At 34.8% G+C, this 18377-nt stretch overlaps 1 protein-coding gene across 8 annotated transcripts in view; it reads left to right on the top strand.

The window, feature by feature from the left end:
• LOC110462130 (nephrin-like) overlaps positions 1-18377 on the top strand; it is a 193291-nt gene that overhangs the window by 97886 nt on the left and 77028 nt on the right. For 4 of the 8 annotated variants that reach the window (XM_021515968.1, XM_021515975.1, XM_021515976.1 and 1 more), the window contains exon 1: positions 14647-15124. The exons of 2 other annotated variants lie outside the window; for them this stretch is intronic. The gene's annotated coding sequence lies outside the window, so the exon portion shown is untranslated. Of the gene's footprint in view, positions 1-1449; positions 1543-14646; positions 15125-18377 lie in introns of those variants that run through there. 2 more of the 8 variants (XM_021515972.1, XM_021515971.1) reach the window with 2 other exon arrangements.

Consider the following 18377-nt stretch of genomic DNA (forward strand, 5'->3'; position numbering starts at 1 on the left):
CTCCCCTTGAACCCCCATCCCTTCCCCTTGACCCCTCCCCACCCTAGTCTTTGACCCGTCCCTTACTCGTCCTGTCTGTGATGTAGACTTTCTCCCTTTGACCTCTCCCTCTCCTCCGTTCACTCCCTGTAAAACATGTGTATGAAGATGGATGATAAAGACAAACCCTATATGATAACAAGGACACCTGCTTTGGCGGTTTACGCAATAAATAAGTATAAAAACATCCACATGGGCTAATCACCGTCTTTATAGTAACCGTTTGTGCTTCTGGTCCGAGATTGTCATCGCCAGGGCGAGCTGCCACAGAAAACTCCACAGGGTTGTCTTATCGCAAAAAGCTTATCACAGGGGCGTAAACGAGTTTCAAATGTTTTGGGCTTGATGTATCATTTGTATGGGAGAATGCGTAAAATGTTGCCGCTTCTACTCACGTTTTTGATATTTTTCATCAAGTTTATCAGTAAAGATGTGTACAGTACAATGTGGTTAATGACTTCTTTTAGAACTTTTTCATAAATTACTTTCCAAAATTTTTCGTATATATGAATAAACATTTTCTCTGTTTGTTTTTGATTTATTTTCTAAAAATTTTTTGCTTGTATTGATTTAGATGGTCATGCAGACCATTTAAATGTAGTTTTTACAGAATTACTTTAATTTTTTTAAATATGATACAGAATAATTTTAATTTATATTAATTTGACTTGATTAGTTTTTTAACTGTATTTGTTCTTGGTTTAATGCCAATATTTTTGCCCTTCACTCATTCACCCCTGAAATTTCATAATGAACTAGTCCAACCTTTGAATTGAAAGAGTTCAAATGTCTTCAGGGGTGAATGAGTAAAGTCATCTGAAATCAAGAAAAATTATCATAAAATTTGGCAAAATACCAAATCATATATCATTTTGCAAAAATTATCTTGATTAATATTCTTAGTATTTAATTACAAAACTTGAAAACACCCATAAGATGAGATATTGTCAAATGATAAAATGAAATGCCAAAAATCATTTTTATATTTGAAAGATAGCATAAATCTTTTATTTTTTTTTATTTCATGATTACTTATATGTTTACTTTAAAAAAGAGGGTATCTAGTTTTGAATTAAGACATCATCTGCCATATCACTTAATTGATGAGGGCCAAGAAAAGTAAATGTATTTTTTACTTTCCTTAAGATGCTGATAAATTACTGTAATACCCCCACAGGACTTCAATAGACCAAAGATCCAGAGCTTGGCTGCAACAAAAAAAGATTTTATAAATGATTAAATAAAAAAGGAGAGATTTCTCCCTTAGATGGCCCCCTCCAGCCTCTGACAGAGTGAGACAAGTGTTATGATAAGCCCCCCCCCCCCCCCTTTCCCCTCCCCCTGTATTGAGACTATTTGCTTTTAACTACATTGATAAGTCTTCAGTGTTGTTGTTGATGTGGTGGAGCATACACACTGTTTTGATAGGGAGAAACCTTTCCAGCTTCAGTACCATTTCTGTGGATTAGTTCCTCACTGGAATTAAGTCTTAACGTCAAATTGGTAAGTCATCTGTGTCATGTAAGTAATTAAGCTGTGTCGTGAATCGATGAGTGATAATGTCAGAAAATATACGATTTCAATTTTTTTTTTTTTTAAATTTCACATTTACTTGGTCAGTCATGATTACACGCCTAAAAGAAAATCTAAAATGGTATTTTGCAAGAATGAACAATTTTCGCACCACAAACAGTTGAAAAAGTTAAAACGTGAAATTTTGAACTTTTGCTGTAAGTCATGGTGAAGTGAAAGTAAACTATTAGCTCCATATTGATGGAATGACCAGAAAATATCCTTTTATCCAAGAGTTCATACTCAGAAAATGTATGTATTGATATTTTCTCAGTTAAGATTTCCATGACCTCTTTTAACAGAACATCTTTGTTAAGAGACAACTTTTAAATGCTTTACAGGTTTAACTGTGGTTTACTGTATACAAGTTTAACTGGTTTACTGTATACAGGTTTATCTGTGGTCTCTATATACAGGTTTATCTGTGGTCTATGTATACAGGTTTAACTGTGGTCTCTGTATACAGGTTTAACTGTGGTCTCTGTATACAGGTTTAACTGTAGTCTCTGTATACAGGTTTATTTGTGGTCTATGTATACAGGTTTAACTGGTCTCTATATACAGGTTTATCTGTGGTCTCTATATACAGGTTTAACTGTGGTCTCTGTATACAGGTTTAACTGTAGTGTCTCTATACAGGTTTAACTGTGGTCTCTGTATACAGGTTTATCTTCTCTGTATACAGGTTTATCTGTGGTCTCTGTATACAGGTTTAACTGGTGTCTCTATACAGGTTAAACTGTGGTATCTGTATACAGGTTTATCTGTGGTCTCTATACACAGGTTTAACTGTGGTATCTGTATTCAGGTTTATCTGTGGTCTCTATATACACGTTAAACTGTGGTATCTATATACAGGTTTATCTGTAGTCTCTTTATACAGGTTTAACTGGTGTCTCTATACAGGGTAAACTGTGGTATCTGTAAACAGGTTTATCTGTGGTTTATGTATACAGGTTTATCTGTGCTCTATGTATACAGGTTTAACTCTGGTCTCAATATACAGGTTTAACTGGTCTATATATACAGGTTTATATGTGGTCTCTATATACACGTTAAACTGTGGTATCTATATACAGGTTTATCTGTAGTCTCTTTATACAGGTTTAACTGGTCTCTATATACAGGTTTCACTGTGGTCTCTGTATACATGTTTATCTTCTCTGTATACAGGTTTAACTGTTGTCTCTATACACAGGTTTAACTGTGGTCTCTATGCACCGGTTTAACTGTGGTCTCTGTACACAGGTTTAACTGTGGTTTACTGTATACAAGTTTAACTGGTTTACTGTATACAGGTTTATCTGGGGTCTCTATATACAGGTTAATCTGTGGTATCTGTATACAGGTTTATCTTCTATGTATACAGGTTTATCTTCTATGTATACAGGTTTATCTTCTCTGTATACAGGTTTAACTGTAGTGTCTCTATACAGGTTAAACTGTGGTATCTGTAAACAGGTTTATCTGTGGTTTATGTATACAGGTTTATCTTCTATGTATACAGGTTTATCTTTTCTGTATACAGGTTTATTTGTGGTCTATGTATACAGGTTTAACTCTGGTCTCAATATACAGGTTTAACTGTAGTGTCTCTATACAGGTTAAACTGTGGTCTCTGTAAACAGGTTTAACTGGTCTCTATATACAGGGTTAACTGTGGTCTCTATACACAGGTTTAACTGTGGGCTCTATATACAGGCTTATCTGGGGTCTCTATACACAGGTTAAACTGTGGTATCTGTGTACAGGTTTATCTGTGGTTTATGTATACAGGTTTATCTTTTCTGTATACAGGTTTATCTTTTCTGTATACAGGTTTATGTGTGGTCTATGTATACAGGTTTAACTCTGGTCTCAATATACAGGTTTAACTGTTGTCTCTATACACAGGTTTAACTGTGGGCTCTATATACAGGCTTATCTGGGGTCTCTATATACAGGTTAATCTGTGGTATCTGTATACAGGTTTATCTGTGGTCTCTATATACAGGTTAAACTGTGGTATCTGTATACAGGTTAAACTGGTCTCTATATACAGGTTTAACTGTGGTCTCTGTATACAGGTTTAACTGTGGTCTATGTATACAGGTTTATCTGTGGTCTCTGTATACAGGTTTAACTGTGGTCTCTATACACAGGTTAAACTGTGGTCTCTGTACACATGTTTAACTGTGGTCTCTATGCACAGGTTTAACTGTGGTCTCTATATACAGGTTTATCTGTGGTCTCTATACACAGGTTAAACTGTGGTATCTGTATACAGGTTAAACTGTGGTCTCTGTATACAGGTTTAACTGTGGTCTCAACATACAGGTTTAACTGTGGTCTCTATACACAGGTTAAACTGTGGTCTCTGTAAACAGGTTTAACTGTGGTCTCTGTATACAGGTTTAACTCTGGTCTCAATATACAGGTTTAACTGTGGTCTCTATATACAGGTTTAACTGTGGTTCCTATATACAGGTTTAACTGTGGTCTCTGTATACAGGTTTATCTGTGGTCTCAGTATACATGTTTAACTGTGGTCTCTATACACAGGTTAAACTGTGGTCTCTGTATACAGGTTTAACTGTGGTCTCTATATACAGCTTTAACTGTGGTCTCTATATACAGGTTTATCTGTGGTCTCTGTATACAGGTTTATCTGTGGTCTCTATACATAGGTTAAACTGTGGTCTCTGTATACAGGTTAAACTGTGGTCTCTGTATACAGGTTTAACTGTGGTCTCTATATACAGGTTTAACTGGTCTATGTATACATTTTTATCTGTGGTCTCTGTATACAGGTTTAACTGTGGTCTCTATATACAGGTTTAACTGGTCTATGTGTACATTTTTATCTGTGGTCTCTGTATACAGGTTTAACTGTGGTCTCTGTATACAGGTTTAACTGTGGTCTCTATACACAGGTTAAACTGTGGTCTCTGTATACAGGTTAAACTGTGGTATCTGTATACAGGTTTAACTGTGGTCTCTGTATACAGGTTTAACTGTGGTCTATGTATACAGGTTTATCTGTGGTCTCTGTATACAGGTTTAACTGTGGTCTCTATACACAGGTTAAACTGTGGTCTCTGTATACAGGTTAAACTGTGGTCTCTGTATTAAGGTTTAACTGTAGTGTCTCTATACAGGTTTAACTGTGATCTCTCTATACAGGTTGTTGCAATAAAAATTATGCACATAAATTGAATAAAAATTGTACTTTTTAAGAATTTATCTGATACAAAATGCTGTGGATTTTGTCGAAGTTGAGTCCTAAAAGTTTCCTTTGTGTGTAAAGCTAATCACTATATATGCTTGAACTGTTAAAAAGTATATTTGAAATTACGTACGGGAGCAGGTGGATTGCCTCTTGCTATAGAGATTTTAATTTCACAGGCTGATGCCGTAAACAGCTGCTAGTCATAATAACTTATATTTATATGTCAACTTTATGTAAATCTTACGATTCTCGAGCTCCCCCATAGATATCTACATTTCATCCTTTTGAATGCTAACTTACATTACCATATTAACTGTCCGCGTTTCAAACCACTCGCCTCATAGGAGCTCCGTAAGTCTACCTGTGTGCTATGTTGTCTTTCATTTACTGGGACAGGTGAAAAAGTCACCACGTATAAATTTTCAATAAACTTTCAGTTAACCAAATGTTCTCTACTTAAAATAGGCTGAAAATAAAATATAAAAACTCCAAGCGGAATACCAGAATTGTCTTGTAAGGTGTAAATAATGTTTTATTTGCTAACATCCCTCTAGCAAACTGTTGATGCTCCGATTCGTTCAAGCATAAACTATAGAAATGGCTGGTCTTTACGAGACTGTATTATCGTAAAAGTCCCATGTAGAGCTCTAATAAGCCTTAGTTTGGGTATTTAATAGGCCAACCATTTCACAGCCTGTTAATACGTTTTATAGAAAAGTATATCCGAACAGCAACCTTTGCCTCTATAAAGAAAAAAAAAATCCTGTATTGAATTCAAACCATGTCGAAAATCTATCAATCACACTATTAGCAGCCTCCTGAGGTGCCACAGAATTTTTATGATTTTTTCGTCATCGCAAGGCTGTCGTTGTCAACTATAGATAATGCTGATCAGCAGACCATTTAAGCTGTTGGTAACGCTGAGCATCAGATACATACAGTTTGTCCTTTCAACCTGAATCAGTTCTTATTGCCAAATATGTCTCGACTCCATCAGATATTGGTTTACATAATGGAAGGGAAATTTCCGCATCTTTTGATGAAAAAGCGAGAAGATCGACTCCTTTTGCACATATGTACATAGCGATAATCTTTATCTTTTGAATGAGATGTGAAAACGATGCCCTGGGTTAGAATTTGAAGCAAACGAATTACACAAATATAAAAGGTTATATTGGATTGATAATACAGATTGTTCCGGTCTGATGCACATGAATTTATCGGATTCATGGAAGTCAGATAATTGAAAAATTTTGTATACCTCACGTGAAGTCACTGTTTGATAATCTTTCTATTGTGAAAAAAATAAGTAATCTTTCCTTTAATATTTTCAGTAGTTCAGTATATGGAGGGAAAACGGTGCACTCAAGAGCTATTCTCAATGTGCTAGCTGAATGTTTTTGTGTAGGATATTATCAGAAATTTTGAAATGTATAATAGCTGATTTGGTCGGCACATGTATCGGGGTTTAAAATGACTCAGTTAAAGGAAAAAGCATGGAAACATTCAAGATACATTCTAGGATGTCAAGTAGAACTGAAAGTTGAAGATTTGACAAATCAAAGCAGCGCTTCTATGTTGAGGACAGAAGTTCCTTAAAGGGAGTACCTAAATTTCGAATACTGGCCTAAAGTTGTCGAAGATATTTACGATATTTATTTTTAAAGGATTTTCTTATATCAACAGAAAAGAAAAGATTTCTTCAATCCAAAAATAATAGGATCAGGTTTGCAATTGTTTCTTCGAGCAAATGCAAAAAGTACTTTGCCAATCAGAATGAGGCAATATTTAGTATATACATGTATTGAGCGTCTGTTTCATGTGAGATTGATGAAACAAGTCTTTCTTGTAGCCACCCTGTAAAAGAGAAGAACACTTTGAGAAGAACTGATGAAAATGTTTGTGAAAACAGGTTTCCAGCCATTGCGAAGACCTCCGTATTGTCACTGTGACTTATGTGTTTCAATTTTAATGTTAAATCGAAAGACATCTTGACGAACATGATGCTATGTCTTTCATCTTTAACTCATTCACCCCTGAAATTCCATAATGAACTGTTCCAACCTTTGAATTGGAAGAGTTCAAATGTGTCTTCAGGGGTGAATGAGTTTATGTCACATCAGACAGGAGAGTAAAATTTCATTTTTAGACAGTTTTTTGAAAATTTCTATAAGCCCAACCTATGTATTCATAGTAAAATTCAAAAATGTCACTAGCCCTGAATTAAAAATGCAAATTTACTGGCTCCTGGGCATCTGGGTAGTGAAATTGTACACCCTCATTACAATTTCATGCAAGTGGTGTACATTTAACTGAAATATACATATTTTGCCATACTTTGCATACAGAATATTAGCAAATAAACAAGGCTGTGGAAGTCAGTGACATGCACCCTAACTGCAGTACTTCGACCACAGAACACGTACGATATGGACAACTTAAACTAAAACAACGAAAAAAATGACGGCTCTCACTTCTATTACAGACTGTGACATGTAAACATTATGAAGTAATGACCTGACTACAAGTTGTTCTCATGAAAAAGTAATCTTTGTTCAAGTACGGGGATTTTTTTTATGTATCTAAATGTTTCTTGGTTTGGGTGCTTAAGTATGAACCCGAAGTACTTGAGTTTGACCTGTATTTTGTGTTATTGCAGTCTGAACACGATTCTCCTGGCATCTATATGTCGCAGTATTACATCAAATATACAGATTGTATTTACATTTTATGTGCATCTTCTCCGAAAGTAACGTCTGATAAAGAATATCTACAGATTGAAGATTAAAACTATTTCTAAGTTTCTGGAGTCGGCATGTCGCCTTTCCACTATATATAGACACAATTTTATCTTTTGCTTTATATTGACAAAATTTGTTTTGAAATTGATGATAAATATACTATATTTGATGAACCTTTTTTGTAAAAGATTGAAGGTCAAGGTCAACTTTACCTATTTAAAGATCAAATCAACTGTGTGCAAGTTTATAAGCTATGCAAACTTAATTTAATAGGACTCGTAAGACTCATATATACACACGCTATGTATATGCAAAGGTCTGGATATATTTGTGGCTATCTACATATATTATATGCATTGCTGTGTCTAATTACAAAATAGTTAATTCATGTACATGTACCTCATGTTACATATTTTCATGTGTCTGAGTGTTGGAAATAAAATCTGAAATCTGAAAGTATAAGACTGAATCCGTTCTCTACATTCCTTCTCATCTCATGCAAAATAGGGTGACATTGGCTACTTATGGTCAATGGTTGATTTTCTTTTATAAATCAAATAAATCATGTATTGACATGGATAACTTTGAAAGCATATTGAGGAAAAGGGTTTACACTTTTTGAGAAGAAGAAGTTTTCTTCTGTAGATAAGGAAAGCAACAAGAAGAGTAAGAACAAAAATATGCTCATAAATATTCAATTGAGACTGGGATTCGAACCAAGGACCTTCAAACTCTAGAGGGATGCTCTCACCAGTTATATATATTATTTTTAAACTCATTCACCCCTACATGTTAAAACTAGACTTGCCCAGTCTTTGATTTGGTGAAGTTCAAATGTGACTTTAAGGGGTTGAATGTTCATATTGTAAAAGGAAAGGAAATATTCAATTGAGACTGGGATTCGAACCCAGGGCCTCCAAACTCTAGAGGGATGCTCAAACCAGTTAACTTATTCACCCCTACATGTTAAAACTAGATTTGCCCAGTCTTTGATTGGGTAAGCTTCAAATGTGACTTAAGGGGTGAATAAGGAAAGGAAATATTCAACTGAAACTGAAACTGAGGTTTGAACCCAGGACCAACCAGTTAAATATTTCACCCCTACATGTTAAAACTAGACTTGCCCAGTCTTTGATTTGGTAAGGTTTAAATGTGACTTTAGGGGTGAATGGGTTCATTAATAGTAAGCTAACCTGATCGACTACAATCAATTGCCCTAGTCAGTCTACTCTGCTACATTATGTAAGGATTGGTTTTGTTAGGAAAATCGTTAGAACCGTTAATATGTCAGAAACGCAAATCTGTAATATTTAAGGGGACAGAAAAACAGTCGCGATTTATTTAGGGAATTATTGAGTATCAGAATCGTAAATCTGTGTTGTATTTTAGGGGACTGAAAAATGGTTATAATTTTTTTTGGGGAAATTATTTTATTTCATAATTGTATATTTGTGTTGTAATTTAGAGGACAGAAGGACAGTTATAATTTTTTTGGGAAATCATTTTGTATCAGAATTGTAAATCTGTTGTACTTGGGGGACAGCAGGATGATCACGTTTTGTTTTTAGAACTTTGTTTTCAGGGAACTGTTTGTTTTCAGAGAACTGTTTGTGAATCAGAAATATAAATCAGTGTTATGTTTTAGGGGGCGTGTTTATGCTTTGTTTAGGGGACTATTTATGGGTCAGTAAAAGGATTAAGCAAGGTGACGGTCTCACAAGGGTTCAATATTACAGGCCAGAAGGGGGAGGGATTACAGTGTTCAAGGTGCTGTTTGAAAAATCTAACTTCTAAAGACAGAAAAAGGGAACAAGGAATAGTCTTGACAGATCAGCTTCAAATTTTAGGGACAGAAAAATGGGAGGAGTATGTTCCGACAGAGATGGATTTCGACGTATTTTTCTTCTTTTCATTCATTGACTCACCTTTTAAAAACACCCATCGCAATCCTGTCTGACCACACTAGGGCGAATCGATCAATACCGGAGAGTCATGTAGGGTTGATCGATTGGTCGCGAATACAAGTATTATTGTTACAATATAACAATGATTGTATTCAAGTTTTAAGTTTTAAACGACCCCAAACAGAAATGAGATGTATTTAAATACAACCTCCATTTACTCATTGAGTTGGAATTTTTTCGGGTTAAATTTTTTCCGGAAATGAGAATTTTGTATTTCAAATGTAGAATCGTCGCTACTGGGCTTGTGCCTCAGTACATTTATAGAATAAATCGTAGAATTTGATACGGTCATATAGGGATTTTAAAGGGTGTCTACCGGGGGACCGTCCCACACACAGGTGAAAAAAGCTGGTCCACAACTGGACCGAAATATTTTCTTATTGAAATGTTTTTATTAACTGGCTATAAGATAAATATTTCCGATTTCAGATCATGTTTCTTCATTTAACCTTCGTTTCATACTGCAGACCATGATACTTTCAAATTACTCTGACCTTCACTCATTCACCCCTGAAATTTCATAATGGACTATTCCAACCTTGATTTAGAAGAGTTCAAATGTGTCTTCAGGGGTTAACGAGTTAAAGCTTTTGCCAAGTTTTAAAAATCAAGAACCCAGGGGGTCTTAATGTATGTGGAAACTGGAGTACCAGGGCATTCACCCCTACCTATCTAAACTGGACTTGCCCAGTCTTTGATTTGTTAAGGTTCAGATGTGACTTTAGGGGTGAGTGGGTTAAATGTCGCAAAAAACAACCCTGAACTAAACAGTACAGAAATAGCTCAGGTATATTGTAAATACAAGATAATTTAGATAAATATGATTTTTGATAATTTTACTTCAAAATTTGTTCATTTGATATTTGAGAATTGGAGAATTTTTAGATAATCAAATGAGTACAAATTGTTTTCTTATTTTATTTAAAAACTTATAATTATAATTGTCATATGTTTGATAATGAGAGGTAAAGAGACTACAATGAATTAGTTATGATGATATATGAAGATCGAGTGTGAGAGACAAAGATCTGTGTGACAACCACCGGTAATATTTTAAGTTTTATTTGGTTATACAGAAGAACAGGGCTCTATTAATCATGTGTATTAGTCGTCAGCTTTTTCGTAAAGTTCATTAGTGTGTTTTAGTCGTCAGCTTTGTCGATCATAAAGTTCATCGGAGCCACAAAATGTCAAAGCGTTGTAACAGTTGTTTGTTTTTCACATTTATGTATGAAAGGGAATTTATGACCTGTGATAATTGGTTAATTAATGTTTATAGCACCTAATAAGGATATAATTTATTCTGTTTTAGTTAACTAGCAGGAAACAGGTGCTGGTACGTACAGTACCGTACAGTACCGGTAGCTGTCTTCAGTTGATTTAGGGTAAGCTTAACCCATTCACCCCTAATGTCACATTTGAATCTTACCAAATCAAAGACTTGGCAAGTCCAGTTTAAATAGTAGAGGTGAATGAGTTAAGTTAGACTGATATAATATTTAAGTTTTTGAGGTTCATTCAAAAGCAGTGTTTTTTCTACCTAAATTTTACAGCAGCCTGTTCAAGCATGAATTGGGAAAATAGAGCATTGTTCTTATTGAAATTGGGAAGATATTCTTTATTTTTTCTTTAATAGGGGAATCAGCACTTTTTTGTTATGGGAAGCAGCCTGAGTTTGGCTGTAAAACCCAAAGATACCGAACTGTACATAAAACTAATCTGAATGTATTGTTTACACAGGAATTGTTACCAAATTATCTTTTAAGATAAAGAGGTTTTCATAGGTTGTCTTAAATAACCTGATAAAAACAGTATGAGTATATAATCCTTTGAAGTCCAAGCAGAGATCAGTTTTCAAAAGAAATCTACTTCCAACAACACACATTTACTTCCCTGCATATGATGCATTGTATTTTTGTAACTGCATGGACTAGTGTAATGAAGATTATCAAAATCTATATCAATTTTGCACTTTTTTTCTGTGGATCAATCAAATTTGTCCGAGACATGTTATCAACATAACACTGATCATGAAACATGTTACTTGCGATGCCTGATAATCAGGGCATTCAAAATGTCATGTCAAAATAATCACTGTGAAATCGTCATTAAAACCAGTGTTAGTTCTTTCAGTAAAATCTGATTGGTTTAATTCAGTAGTTACACTTTTCATTTATAAGTTAATAAACTTATTGTGACAGATTTACAAACTATTCACACCTGTGAAAAATACCTGTAATTAAGATTCTGATTACAATCGGGTGCTCATTAACAGATGTATTTGTGGTGGGTTGACACAGGTAAGTAGCCTGTGTCATAAACATGCCACTCCGTATGGTCAGGCCTCACCTGTAATTATATGGCACACCTGTAAACTGGTATAGCAAGGTCGTTAACGTGTGGTCATCACGAACCATTCATCGCTGACCATTCATCAGCCGTAGCGAGATAAAACGAAGTTTAGAGATTGTGATGAGCATCTCTGTATACAGCCTACCATTCTACCTAATAAGCTCCCCACCAGATGTACCTCCATCTTAAGTCTTGTCAGAATAGTTCATCACTCCACCTTAACCCATTAACCCCTAAAGTCACTTTTGAACCTTACCATATCAAAGACTGGGCAAGTCCAGTTTTAAAATGTAGGGGTGAAAAAGTTAATTAACTGATTTACATTACTTGAAGTTGAATAAGGTTTATATTTTTGAAGATTCTGCAGTCATTGAAATTTTACCAAATTCTAAGTGCTCTGTATAATGCATCAACAGTTGATTCAGTATTTTTCTGTCATAGCATTTTGTATCAAAACAGGAATTTTAACAGATTGTCATCAGTTTGCCTGGAAAAAACCCTGAACCGCCTCGTTTATTGTTCTTTGTCATCATACATTTAAGAATTATCAAAATTGAAGTCTATTCATTCGTTAATTCTGACACTTGTAGTGTTGATTGATGTGACCTTTGACCTGTCGTACCTGTAAATACCTTTATCAACATTTCCAATCAGCTTTAATGAGGTGTTAATCTAAATTTCCGATAAATGTCCGAAAATTACTTATTTCTGTATTTCTTGTCTTCAGACAATCCTTTTGATTCCCTATTTCCTTATTTAGGAAAAAATTGTGTCAATAAACAAATTAGAATTAAAATAAAATGAACAGATCGATTCAATGACTTTTGAATTGTCATACCAATCTGAACAAGCATAGAAGAATATTTAAAGTTTTAAAGTCATTCTATGAGAAGTATTAAAAAGGGTTTTGGGGGAAAAGCACATCGGGACTGCTTACATCAAACTCTGTGGCCTTGAAGAATAAACCTTCCATTGTGTTAGGATGAATGTCACACCTTTATCTTGTCAGTCCACACCTGTTTGTTACTCGTTAGTATAGAGACATGTACCAGTATACTTTCCACCTGTTGATAACTCGTTAGTAAAGCTACCTGTATACTTTCCATATGTTGTGAGTTAGCACCTGTACAAATTTTCCAATGTCAGACTTATCCAAGAGGACAATTAAGGAACACTTGAAGACATGGACAATGCAAATTGATGTGAATAAAATATGTCGCCTATCTTGGTAGATAGGCCAGTAGTTACACTTCTATATAGTTTGGTTTGGTTTGGTTTGTTTGTGTTTTATATCCTATTAACAGCTATAGTCATTAAGGACGTGCCAGGTATTGATGGTGGAGGAAAGCCGGAGTTCCCGGAGGAAAACCACCGACCTACGGCCAGTACCTGGTGACTTCCTCATGTAGGCCTCGAACCCGGGACCAAGTGGTGGAGGGCTAGTGGTAGCAGAATGTCTGACGCCTTAACCACTTGGCCACGGAGGTCCCTGTATGATAACTGAATATCAGGAAATTTTTCGCTGCAGATATATTTTTGCCATTTTCGCCCTCTGGAATGAGGGCGAATTCATCATTACAGCGAAATATTAATCAACAACATAATCTACAAAGTAATTAAATGTGAAAGGCGAAATTAACACTGGGCAAACTTGGATTTCACAAGCGAAGGGCGAAAGTTTGACCGAGTGAAAACGTCCCAGTATACATTACTAACGAGCTGTACTCCTCATTTACCTGTAAATTAATTAACGAGTTAGCACCTGTACAATTCTGGGTGTCACAGGATGGAGCAGTTGACATTAATTCAGTTTTCAAGGTAACATTTTGTTTTCAATAGAATGCAGATATGTAAAATTATAGTTGAGTATATAAATTTTTGATGTAAGGTTTTTGATTCAAATTATGATTTGGTGTTCAGATCCTTCTGTAATTAATTCAATTTATCTGAATGTGTTGATATTCAGCTGTATAAGACAGCATAGTTTTAGTATCCTGGTACCTGCATGTACATGGAATGAAATTGACATTTGTTTGTCTGATATTTAAATAAAATGCATCAAGTTCAAGTTTTCTTGTCAAATTATTTTATTTCACTACCTTAAAATTTTGAGTTTGTAACCCACATAAATGATAAAATTAACTTATAGTGTTTGTCAAATATATGTTTATAAAATGTTTGAAGATTTCATTTTCTTGTAACTTCATTTCACGTTTTTATACCAAAATGTTTAAGTTGTAACCTGAATAAATGATAAAATTTATCGTTGCGTATTATCGGAAAATATCGTAATGATTAACTTTGTATGATGCACTGGTATGTGTAATGTTTTGTAGATTTATTTCACCTGTGTACCTAAACCTTGTTTACAAACACCTGACCAGACACTGAGTGACCACTGGTGGCCGAAGCATATTTTACGAGCTGACCACCAGTCTTGTCGCTCTAGCACTGACCTGCCATGATTACATGTACCTTACCTGTTACTTACCGGAGTTTGATTGACAGGTTTACAGGTGTACGTATATTGCATCTGTCTATATATCTGAAGCTTATACCCCATTTGCTGTATATTCCGCACCAGAGGCATGATAATGTATTTGTATACGATCTAGAACATCAACACACAACCCTACTCCCCCTAAACCTGCAGCGGACCTGATCCCACTCTCCCATACACTAATGTCTTATCAGTAGGAAGTGATACCTGTGGAGGGGACAGAACAAGTTGGACTCTCCCACCACTAGGCTTTCCCCGCACAGGTAAACTCTAGCAGTAGGAGTTATAGTAAAAACTGTCACAGAGGTAACATGTGACACAGGTAACACGGCTAACGAGAAACCTACTACAGGTAAAGGTGTAGCATGACATAGATGTACAGACGACTTATCAGGATAAGAACCGACACATCTGTTGATAGAGGCGATCGTGTTTGTTTAATCGGCAATGTTCTAAGGGGGTCTGACTGCCCTCCTTCGATTGTCTCAAAGCATTCGAGGATAAGTGGTGTGTATTTTCCTGGGAATTATTTACTCTAGAGTGTCAGACAAATGTCCATTTGCGGATCAGACTGACCAATTCACTGGTCAGTCATATGGATTCATATTTTAATAAGTGATCAGTTTCATTATAAATTTGGATGCTAATTATTTTCCAGAAACGTTTTACGTAAACAGGAATATTTTCAGTAATTTCGTGACATTTCAGCACGGGATTTATCAGGATTTATTCATCATCGGTGAAACAGGTTTGTAATATTTAAAAAAAAAAATGATTTTAAATATGAAGTCTTGAAAATGCATTGAAATAAAATATTGCACATGGAAATATTTTCTACAGGACTAAAGAAATACCAAAAAATCTCAGATGCAATTCTTTTCGAAATAGGGTTTACATGGAGGGTTTGTAGGGAGAAACCACTAATAAACCACTATTGGTATGACAAGATGTTAATATTTGTCAAAATTAGATAAAACAAAATTAATTAATAAACAAATTGTATTCCAATTGAAACAATGGAAGAAAGAAAACCTTTTAAAGCTTTTAATTGAGACAAATTTTCTCATGAAAAAAAACCCAGAGTAAAATTCTTGCCAATATAATATTTAAATTTGAAATATCTTAGATGCATATCCATCAGTTTTGATGAATTGTCTGTATGTTAATTTTGAATTATTTTGAACAAGGACAATTAAATCATTTTGATGGAAATTCATACAAGTTATATATGTTTCAATTTACTTATACTCTGTACAATACTCAAGTTAAAAGTCAATTATGGATATTTATGCAGAATTAAAGGGAATTTATTCCAAATATTAATTATCTGGTGACAATTTGATTAATTAGGATAAATGTGTGGCTCTTAGTTTTTAGTTTGTCGCTGATCTAAGGGGAGGAAGAGACCTGTCAATCAAAATAGGAACTATATATAAATTATACCTACCTTGGCAAATTAATGTCTAATAGAATTGGAACTATATATAAATTATACATACCTTGGCAAATTAATGTCTAATAAAACTGTTCATAGGTACAGTACAACCATTATCTACCGATAATAAAAACATTATTTTAATTATATACATTAGATTATGATGGCCTCACTGGAGTTACGTATGTTTATTGCATAGAAATTTGTATTCCATGTAAATATTGTTGGAAAATTGAAATATTTCAGCGACTGACACTTTACACACTTTAACATACACACTTTGACATACACACTTTACTGTTCTGTGAATTTGATCAAATATTTGGCAGACTTTTATATAAAAATAATATTTTTTCTAAAATGTCAAGGAATGATAAGTTGCAGCCGGGTAAATACTGGAATAAATACGGCTTCTTATATGTAACTCTCAATTCTCTTTCAAGAAAAATACTTTCATCATTTTAGTCGCACAAGAGTTATATATTTATCTGATAGACTTAAAAGGGGCTTTTTCAATCATTTTCTCCCTGTGATATTTACCGGAAGTAAAAATATTACTTATGACTCGCTCAGGATAATGGTTACTATGTGCATTTCCTGAAAACCGTTCACATTTTCCGTCTCTACCTCTCTACTGTAGTAAACGGTCGGAGTTGACAATGCGTGAGAAAATTGTTTACACTATAAGTGGACTACCTTACTTTGTGTTCTGATCACCCAATCTGTTAAAGGGGCAGAAAATTGTGTGGTGGAAATGAAATTTTAGATACGGCAGTACTCAGCAGTACTCGGTGTAATATAACTGTGGACCTAAGCGAACACTCTTTTCACACAAACAAACATAAAAGGAACAAACTCAGGCTTCGCTGGCTGCCACACTTTACTATTACACCCCAAACTTGAATGCATGAAAGAAAAAAAAATCAAATAACGTTTTTCTCGTATATTAATTTCGGTTTGAAATATTTATGTTTGTCGTAAGCTCGTGCATTTGATACCCTTATCGTTCAGTTTTAGTAATTTAATATAAATATTTATGAAAGTGTGTCGACTGCACAAAGTGAATATTGAAACATAAGACAATTATAGTTACAGACTTGGACTCGTGATCCCGATATTATTCCAACATCAGTTATTAATAGTTTACAACCTCAAGCTTGGATAGTCTATAAAATATGTCTCTTTGAAGCAGAAAAAAGATGTCCAACTCTATTTTGAAATCAACCATGACAAGATATTGGGGGAAACTTTGTTAACAGAAGGTAAAATGGCGGAGGCGACAACGTTACATATGACAATCTTGTCCAAAGATTTAGCATAATGCGATACTTCTTATGATAGTGCTTTAATTCATCTTTCTACGTCATGGAATTCAAAACTTTGGAATCAATAAAACCTGCCTAAGTTGAACATTAATTGAAAGAATTTGATTTTTGGTCCTAATAAACAGGTTAAATGATGATGGCAAAGTGGTTTCAAGCAACATGTTTTGAAATAATATTTTTGGTTTTGGTTTATAGATCCTGGCCCGGCATAGGTCTGTTGTGTGTTGTGTTTTTGGTTTATAGATCCTGGCCCGGCATAGGTCTGCTATGTGTGTTGTGTTTTTGTTGAAGATACACTAATTCCAGTATTTATTTCTACAAGCGGTTGATTTGTTATTTTTGAAGTCTGCGTCTGTCTGCTGTGTAAATGTTTGGTGGGAGGAGACTGGAGAACCACAATTTACCTACTGTGTCTGTGGACGAAGTGACGGAGATATTTATCTCTGTAACAACATATGGTCTACTGTACAGTTTACAGAAATATTTTGTTTAAAAACAAATATATAAACATGTTCTTGTATGTAGTAGCCTTATGCTTCATGTAGAATGATTTTTTGAAAAAATTATTTTGTGACATGCCATAGAAAGTGTCTTTGTTAATTAGTGGTAATAATTGGCCGACGATTTCCACAGTTATACAGCGTTTAGCTCGCTTGCGACTTCCTGCAAAAATTTATGTATATATTGGTCAGTCTCTAAAATTTGTTAAATTACAGAAAATGAATTGTTTTGGAAATAGTTTAATATTATTGGTCTACCATTTTCAGTAAATACAGCATTTAGCTCACTTGCTTTTTTTCTGCAATGTAGAATAATAAATATTGGTCAGTCTCTGAAATTAGTTGAATTACAAAAAGTGAGATGCTTGGAAATAGTTTCACATGAATCGGTCATTGAGGAGGGTCAAAGTAAAATTCTTTAAAAAAGTCGTTCTAGTCCAGTTAGGGGGGAGGCAGGGCATACGAAATGCTGACATATTAGATATAAGGCTGGAGAGTGGGGGATGGAATATAAAATTAAAACATATGATCAGCATCGTGACTTTTCAGCCAGCTTCTGGTCAGTGAAGATTGAGGGGATGGCGATAATGGCCACCTGGAAATGAGGGGAGGGGGTGAAATGGAGGTGACAAACTGTTATGGGAGGTATTTTGATACCACTCAGACTAAATCAACACAAACCACATGTTTGTAGTGAACCCTACTGTACACTACTGTCCAAAGTCGGGGGGGGGGGGGGGG

Source organism: Mizuhopecten yessoensis, unplaced genomic scaffold (genome assembly GCF_002113885.1).
Source record: "Mizuhopecten yessoensis strain PY_sf001 unplaced genomic scaffold, ASM211388v2 scaffold10751, whole genome shotgun sequence".
NCBI classification, from domain to species: domain Eukaryota; kingdom Metazoa; phylum Mollusca; class Bivalvia; order Pectinida; family Pectinidae; genus Mizuhopecten; species Mizuhopecten yessoensis.